A 9,094-nucleotide genomic window follows, 5' to 3' on the forward strand; every position below is an offset into this window, starting at 1 on the left:
CGGCCATTAAAATATTTAGTTTGGATTTTATTTTTTCTTTAACATTAATGTCTCTTTTCCTTTTCTTCAGACTACTGAGAAAGTTTCTAAAATTTGTCTTCAAACTCTTTATTAACTGTTTCCTTCTTTTGATAATCAAGTTTATAATTCTGAATTGCTTTTATAATTTAAAATTAATTTTACAAATTATCCTCCTACTTTAAGGAAATAATATCTTCTCAAATCTATCTAAGAATAATAATTTAAATAATAATTTAGGGGTGCTTTAATTGTCTTTAATTATCTGTACCAGTCCCTGCCTCACCTCCACTACCATGATTTTATGTTATTTTTACTTAGTAATTTCCACTTTGATTACAGGCTTTCTTCAAAGTTTACAGATTCCTGACTGGGAGTTTAAAGTATCTTCATTTGGTTTTTTGCACCTTGTGAAGAGCTAAATTTTTATTTGTACAGAGCAGGCGGCAATTAACCAGAAGACTCTGAAAGCCAGAATGTAGAGCCTTTACTCTGGTGCTCTTATCCCCTCTACCTTGGCTATTTCTGCATGTTTAATGATTATTTGAACCTCCATGTTTTTTGCCTGAGGGGTAAGCACTTGGCTATCCAGAGTTGTGCTTTGGGATATGGAAGTGATGCTTTTGACTCTAACCTTTATTCTGTGATTCACTATTCCTTCCTCTGTCAACTGAATCCTGAGCCCCTCCCCGCAAGCCCTGCAGGGCTGTCTGTGCAGGAATAGTCTGCTTTGTACAAACATGAGCCTGCAGCTTCTTTCATCCTGCACCTTCATAGGCCATTCTGTGCTTTTTATATCTTTCATATGCTTGTTTAAACTTCTTGTTAATGGAGGTCTCTCTTCTGTCTACTTGTTATTTTTCATGTAATCATTTTAGTTTTGTTACTATTATTTTAATGAAGTCTCAGGAAAGAGTAGAGATAAGTATTTCTGTTACATGTATCCTTTCAAACAGAAGTCAATCAGCCTTTTTCTCCTGGTAGTTTTCCCCAAATCATGAGATTGAGTTATGGCAACTAAATGGCATATGTATGTCCCATCAATCTATTGAGTAGATTACTATGGTTATGTTAGCTAGATAGAATAGGGAAAAGGAGTCCAAAATGGCGGTGGCTAAAAGACAAGGAAGGTCCGAGGACCAGAGTGAAGACTTCAGGCAGAACAAACAGCACTCCTGGCTAAGCCCAATTTGCATAGAGCAGGCCCAGGTGGAGGAAAAAAACATATAAAAGGAGGAGCCAAAGCGCTTTTTCACGGACTCTATCTCCCGTGTGCATGCGTGTACATGCTCTCTCTCTCTCTTTCTCTCTCCTGCTATCTTCTAAATAAAATAGAGCTGTAACACTGATTTGCCTAAGAGCTGTAGCACGGTTTGTCCAAGACCCAAGAGCTGTGACGTGCCAAGGGCTTTAATGTCCGTCTCTCCAAATCTTTGTTGTGACGAGACAAAGAACCAAGGAACATACACTCGCGTGACAGTTAATTTCAATTCTTTTTTTTAAAAAAATTTTATTTCTCACTGAGATACAAATGTCTTCAAAGATGTAACATCAGTTCAGAAGAGGATTTTTCCATGTTTATCTTTAAGGTGAGGCTAGTGGAAAAGAACCCACCTGCCGATGCTGGAGACGTAAGAGACTCAGATTTGATCCCTGGGTCAGGAAGATCCCCTGGAGGAGGGCATGACAACCCACTGTAGTATTTTTTCTTGGAGAATCCCATGGACAGAGGAGCCTGGTGAGCTACAGTCCATGGGGTCACAAAGAGTTGGACACTGAAGCGATGTAGCACTAGCTTTATAGAACGTATTTGGGATATAAATCCCTGATTTTGCTGAAATCTTAGAGTTTCCTCCCCCCGCCCCATTTTTGTTGCCATTGACTTCAGGTCTGTGTTCAAATTTTTGTGCCAGATTCTTTCCATTCAGCTTCCTCCACCCATTTGAATGAGCTATGCAGTATCTCACTGAAAAACAAAAAACAAAAAAAAAACAGAGTTAAAAATAGAAACTGAGGCAGAGTGATATTTGACCAGTCAAAAACAAATGGCACAAAGCTTTTCAACTAAAATCTATGATTTTCTAATAGTATCTCAGGGAAGAAGTAATTGCTAACAAGAATTTATCTTTTTTTTTCAATGATAATAAAAAACTAAAGCAGCAAATTAAAAAGGAATGAGAGGTCACAATAAGCAGACAAATGACATCAATCTGACAAACAGAAAGAGGACAAAAACAAAGATGCAAAATACACAGTAGTTCATGCCACTTAACATAAGTGAAAATTTCCTTAAGATCCATCCACCGTGAGGCACAGGTTCATTTTTACGCTACACCTAAGAACTATTATTGATAATCATAATGATGGTCTTTTGTTAAACTGAAGTTGTTATATAAAATATAAATTATATTCAGAAGGCTATATAGAAAGAAGGAAAGTTTATTAATACCACTTAAGTACATTGTAGTCAAAACAGCTATTGTAGAAAGCGTTGATACTCATTGTGTTTTTCTTAAGTATGCAGGCCCTGGAGTCAGATAGAGAACTGCACTTGCTTCTCAGTCTTGCCACCTAATCACTATGTAGTTTTGGGCAATTTTATTACATCTTAGGGCCCTCTGTTTTCCATTTTGTACCAAATAATTATGCTCATCTAGTTGACGTAAATAATTATAGGAATGAAAAAGTTTTCCCTTCTTCCCTTTTAGGTTCTTTGGCTAGTCTAATTAAAAAAAAATGATATTACAAATTAACAGGAGAAAAACAAACAAATTTCAGTGTATGTATACATGGGAGAGAACCAAGAAAACAGAGCCTTTGAAAGGACTGACACCATCATCTTAAGCACTATCTTCAGCTTTTTTAAGAAAAGAGATGTTAGGGGTGGGGAGTCAGTTACAGGAGGTTACCAGAAAAGGCACTGTAAACATGGGTAAGGTTGTTATGCAGATTTAAGCTGTTGTTTTCTCAATTGATAAGAATCTACACATTTAGCATCATTCTCTTCTTCCTGGTACAAATGAAGATTTCTCTTACAGATTGTCTTATAGATTTATTTTTCTTATGAACATCTTTCTTACCAAAGAGTAACTTCTACTTGGTTTTCAGTTGTATATCCTGTGTTTTCAGCTTCTTAAAAATCAGCCTGAAATAATCCTTATGTAAACGAGATGTATTTCAGGGTGGCAAATACTACTACCTTACATAATCCTTATAAAGTGTCTATTGCATCTCTAAGAACATTAATTTAAATACTAATTATCCTTGTAAATTTATTTTCTAAGGTTATTACAGAATCTTTGGAAATTCAATTTTAGTAACAGGATAATATTTCATTAAGTGACTATATTATATTTTGCTTAATAATTTTTAAAGTGGTTATATCTAAGTGGATATTTAGGTGGCTATATATTTTTTTAATTCTTGAGAGTGATAGAATGATAGTAAATATTGTCTGTCTTCAATTTGAATACTATTAGTATATTATTTTACAAAATGAAATGTGACAATCTTATAGTATCAATTTGAATGTCAACAAACCAATGGTAAACCAATAGAGCGTTACAGATTAAAGGTACCAAAATGTCAGTATAGTATATAAAAAGAAGTATAGTCCCAAAGAGCATGTTTTTGGTTTATGTTTTCTAGGTACTGCTGGTTTTCCTTATAATTGGCTACATACATTTGGTACATTCTTTGCTGTTTCATGTATTTTATTTTTCATCTTCTGTATTGTTTGGAGAAAGAAAAAGTAAGTTGTATTATTACTACCTGTTTTCATAGAAAAGGTGGATTAAATAGGGCTAGTTTTAAATAGGAAAAAAAATTCCAATGGCTCTGGGAAAATTAATCATGGAAAGAATCATCATGGAAAACTTTTGTATATTCTTGGTAATTTTTTGCAGTCAAAGGATTTATCCTTATTAAAATGACATACTACTTGGGATTGTTACAGAGGCAGGCTGTTAGTAATCTTTCATGCTTACAGTAACTAGAAGGTTTCCCAGGTGGCACTAGTGGTAAAGAACCCATCTGCCAATGCAGGAGACACAAGAGATGGGAGTTCAGTCCCTGGGTTGGGAAGATCCCCTGGAGGAAGGCATGGCAACCCACTCCAGTATTCTTGTCTGGAGCATCCCATGGACAGAGGAGCCTGGCGGGCTATAGTCCATGGAGTTGCAAAGAGTCAGACCCAACTGAAGTGACTTGGCACACACGGTAAATGGAGTTTAAGATTCTTGAGGACAGATTTTGATGGGAGAGAATCATATGGACTTCAGACATCTGGTGGAAGGATGACCGCTGGGTGGTAAAACGGTGAGGACGGGAAACTTGAGATAAGTCTACCTGACAAAGCCACAGGAAGGTGAGAGTGGTGTTACTTTACAAGATTAATATAATAAAATATTGATTCAGTTATTCAACAAATACTTCCTCAGTGCCTATATATTGCTATGCATTGTTCTCAGTGTGGGAGACAGCGTCACAGCTAAAACCTACAAGTTCTTTGTCTTTCAGAAGCTTGTGTCCCAGTGGGGAGAGGCAGTCAAGGAAAGATACAAGGAAAAAAGAAAATATTGGGTAGTGATAAGTACTATTTAGAAAATAAACAGGATGATAAAATTGAGAGAAATCATGGGGCCAGTTTATGTTGAGTGGTCTCTTTGAGGAGGTGACTTTTAACCTGAGAACTGGGTAAGAAAAAAGTTGAGTAAAGTTCTAGCAAAGAATATTCCAGACAAAAAAGGAAAAATTAGTATAGGTCCTCAGGTAGGAATGAGTTTGAAGTGTTCAAAGAATAATGAGAATCTCAGTGTGACTAGAACAATGACTTAGAAATAAGTGAGGGCCAGAAGAGATAAGACCCACGGCCCGGAAAGGCATTTGAGCTTTTAAGTGTCTGCAATAACAATCCATTGAAGCAGTTAAAAGAGTAGAAGGATCTAGATTTAAGAATCTGGAATTTACAGAGCATGTAAGACCAGAGGTATAAATTTGGTAGTATACAGGGCATGTTCTCCAAGGAGACAAATCATATCAATATATTATTAAAAATCAATGAATCAATCAAAAACATTATTGAAAAGATATTTTGATCTGTCAAGAGTTTGAATCTCCCTTTTCTATTCGTAGCATGCTTTACAATACACCGCCAGTAGGGGGAGGGTTTGGGTTGTATTCATCTTATGTATCATCACAGTCTGTATCTGTAGGTCTGAGAATGTCCTTGAAACCACACTCCAGCTGCTGCTGCTGCTGCTGCTAAGTCGCCTCAGTCGTGTCCGACTCTGTGCGACCTCATAGATGGCAGTCCACCAGGCTCCTCCATCCCTGGCATTCTCCAGGCACACTCCAGATGAGACACCCCTAATGAACCACACTCCTTAAGGAACACAGGTAATTGGCGAATGTGAGACTTTTGCTGTCATTGTGTATACTTCAAATTTAAGACTTAACCTTCCATATTAAATTATGCCTTTATTCGTCCCTTCGCTCAGGCGTGTCCGACTCTGTGACCGCATGGACAGTAGCCTACCAGGCTTCGCCGTCCATGGGATTTTCCAGGCAAGAATACTGGAGTGGGCTGCCATTTCCTTCTCCAGGGGATCTTCCCAACCCAGGGATTGAACCCGGGTCTCCTGCATTGCAGACAGACACTTTACCGTCTGAGCCACCAGGGAAGCCCAATCGTGCCTTTGGTTGCAGCAATTGTTATTTTAAAAATAAATGGAAAAATATTGTTTATATATAGTTTCATGAATTAGTCATTTCAAATGAGGTTATAGTAATAATCATGTCTTTGAATGTTTCAATTCATTCCCTGACTCACAGTCTGTTCCCACCTCCCACTGTCACCAATTGAATGGCTTATCTGATTTGGGGTTTTCTTTTTTCCTGAGTATTAATAAGTATGAACATGCTTTAAATAGGTTTCTCCTTCTGAGAAGTTATTGTCTACATCTTCATATGACATCGGGTTGGTTGTCTACATCTATAGATATTCCTTATATCCTAGATTCTGTACATACAAGATATTGATTACTTCTCCCTATTTGGCATCACTCAAATTAAAAGAAATCTTTAATGCTTTAATGCTGTTAAATTCATAACTTTTTTAACCTAATAGCTTGAGTTTGGAATCTTATTTAAGAAGTCCTCATCTACCTAAACTTACAAAAATATAATCGTATTTTCTAGCTTTCTATTGTTCTATTTTCTATTTAGGTCTTTAAACCTTTATACCTAATGTAGACTTGATAATACAGTATTAATTTTCATCATATAATGATCCATATTTCCTGACATCATCTACTACATGATCTATCCTTTCCTTACAGATAAGCTTTATTTTCAGCTCTCTCAGGTGGAAGTTTTGTTCCACTGTTTTTTTTCATGAATGCTTACTTTTTATTGCTATGGTCTTTTGTTATGTGTTAAATTGTGGTAGGTAGAGGTTTCTCTTTTTTCTTTTCAAACTTGATATTTCAATTGAAGGATACACAAACATATAAATGTATCATGAAATAAGTTTAAATTCTTTAAAAAATACAGCTTGAATTTTAGTCCTACATGGAATTTATAGACTAATTACTTTTGGAAGTATTGGTATCTTTATGGTGTAATTTGCTCAACCTACAAATATGTTATCCCTTTATTTAAGTCTTTCTGAATGTTATTTAAGAAAGTTTAAAAATTTTCCCTTAGTAGGTTTTGTGGATCTTTTCTAAGTTAATCCTTTGGTACTTTTCATTTGTTTGCTATAATAAATAGTAACATATTTTAAATGAAATTTTCTAGCTTGTTATTAGTGGCTTAGGAAGAGTTATTGATTTTGTGAGTTAACCTGTAGCTGGAAACCTTGCTAAACTGTTTATTTATTCAAAGTTTTCTGTTGATCTAATGATTTTTCACATAGATCATCATCTTGCTTGCCTGTAATGACATTTTTGCTTTAAAAGACTTCTGAATTTAAAAACATCTAAAATTTCTCTACACTATCTGATGCAGTGTTTGGCCTTTAAGCATATTATCAACTTAAGGAGAAGTTTCATTATTTCCATTTTCTGTGATTTTATCATATATAAGTTGTTGAACTTGCGTAATTCTTTTTGTACTTGCTGAGATAGTGACATGAACTTTCCAAAGTAGTTCATGAATACAATAAATTCTATTGACAGATTTTCAAATGCTAAACCATTTGGGGAATTTTGTCTGCTTTTTAGATGTAACGACTATACTTTTATTTTTCTGAATCATCTTTGGCAGGGGAATTATTTGATTTCAGTTGAGTTCCTTTCAAAGTTACTGGATTATTCAATTTTTAAATTTCTTATAATGTATATAAATTCATTTCTATTTTTAAAACATTTTAATTCATTGTGGTAAGAACATTTAACATGACATCTATCTACCCTTTTAACAAAAATTATAAGCATACAATATAATACTAGTGATTATTAGTACAATGTCATAGAGCACATCTCTAGAACTAATTCATGTTGCTTAACTTAGACCAATTAACTAGTGCTTCCCACTTCTCTCTCCCCAGCCCCTGGCAACAACCATTTCACTCTGATTCTATGAATTTGACTATTTTAGATCACTCACATAAGTGGATTTATCTTTTGTGACTGGCTTATGTCCCTTAGAATAATGCCCATGATGTTCATCCACATTGTCATATATTGCAGAATTTTTCTTTTTAAGGCTGAATAGTATTCCACTATATATAACACATTTTCATTATCTATTGATCTGAAGATGAATATCTAGGTTGTTTCTGCACCTTGGCTAATGTGCATCATGCTACAATTAATATCAGTTCAGTTCAGTTCAGTCGCTCAGTTGTGTCCAACTCTTTGCGACCCCATGAATTGCAGCACGCCAGGCCTCCCTATCCATCACCATCTCCCGGAGTTCACTCAAACTCATGTCCATCGAGTCGGTGATGCCATCCAGCCATCTCATCCTCTGTTGTCCCCTTCTCCTCCTGCCCCCAATTCCTCCCAGCATCAGAGTCTTTTCCAATGAGTCAACTCTGCACATGAGGTGGCCAAAGTACTAGAGTTTCAGCTTCAGTATCAGTCCCTCCAAAGAACACCCAGGACTGATCTCCTTTAGAATGGACTAGTTGAATCTCCTTGCAGTCCAAGGGACTCTCAAGAGTCTTCTCCAATTCCACAGTTCAAAAGCATCAATTCTTCGGCCCTCAGCTTTCTTCACAACTCTCTTTCTTCCAACTCTCACATCCATACATGACCACTGGAAAAATCATAGCCTTGACTAGACGGACCTTTGTTGGCAAAGTAATGTCTCTGCTTTTCAGTATGCTATCTAGGTTGGTCATAACTTTTCTTCCAAGGAGTAAGCGTCTTTTAATTTCATGGCTGTAATCACCATCTGCAGTGATTTTGGAGCCCTCAAAATAAAGTCTGACACTGTTTCCCCATCTATTTCCCATGAAGTGATGGGACTGGGTGCCATGCTCTTCGTTTTCTGAATGTTGAGCTTTAAGCCAACTTCTCACTCTCCTCTTTCACCTTCATCAAGAGGCTTTTGAGTTCCTCTTCACTTTCTGCCATAAGGGTGGTGTCATCTGCATATCTGAGGTTATTGATATTTCAGTGCTAATATCACTTTGAGATCCTGGTTTCCATTGTTTTAGATAAAAACCCAGAAGTGAGATTGGATCATATATGGTTCTATTTTACATTTTTGGAGAAACCTCTTTACTGATTTCCAGAACAGTTGCATCATTTTGCATTCCTATTAATAGCAAGTAAGGGCTGCAGCTTCATCATATTTTTTACCAACATGTGTTGTCTTTTGTTTTTTGAAAATAGCCATCCTGACAGATGTCAGGTGATATTTCATTGTGGCACTTATTTGCATTTCCCTGATAATTTGTGACACTATTTTTTCATATACCTGTTGGGCATTTGTATCTTCTTTGGAGAAATATCTATTCAAATTCTCAGCCTATTTGTCCATTGGGTTACTAGGGGTTTTTGTTACTGTTGTTGTGTGGGTGTTTGTGAGTTTCTATGTGTTGTAGGAGCTCTTTAAACACTTTGGA

Source organism: Bos mutus, chromosome 1, assembly GCF_027580195.1.
Source record: "Bos mutus isolate GX-2022 chromosome 1, NWIPB_WYAK_1.1, whole genome shotgun sequence".
Taxonomy (NCBI): domain Eukaryota; kingdom Metazoa; phylum Chordata; class Mammalia; order Artiodactyla; family Bovidae; genus Bos; species Bos mutus.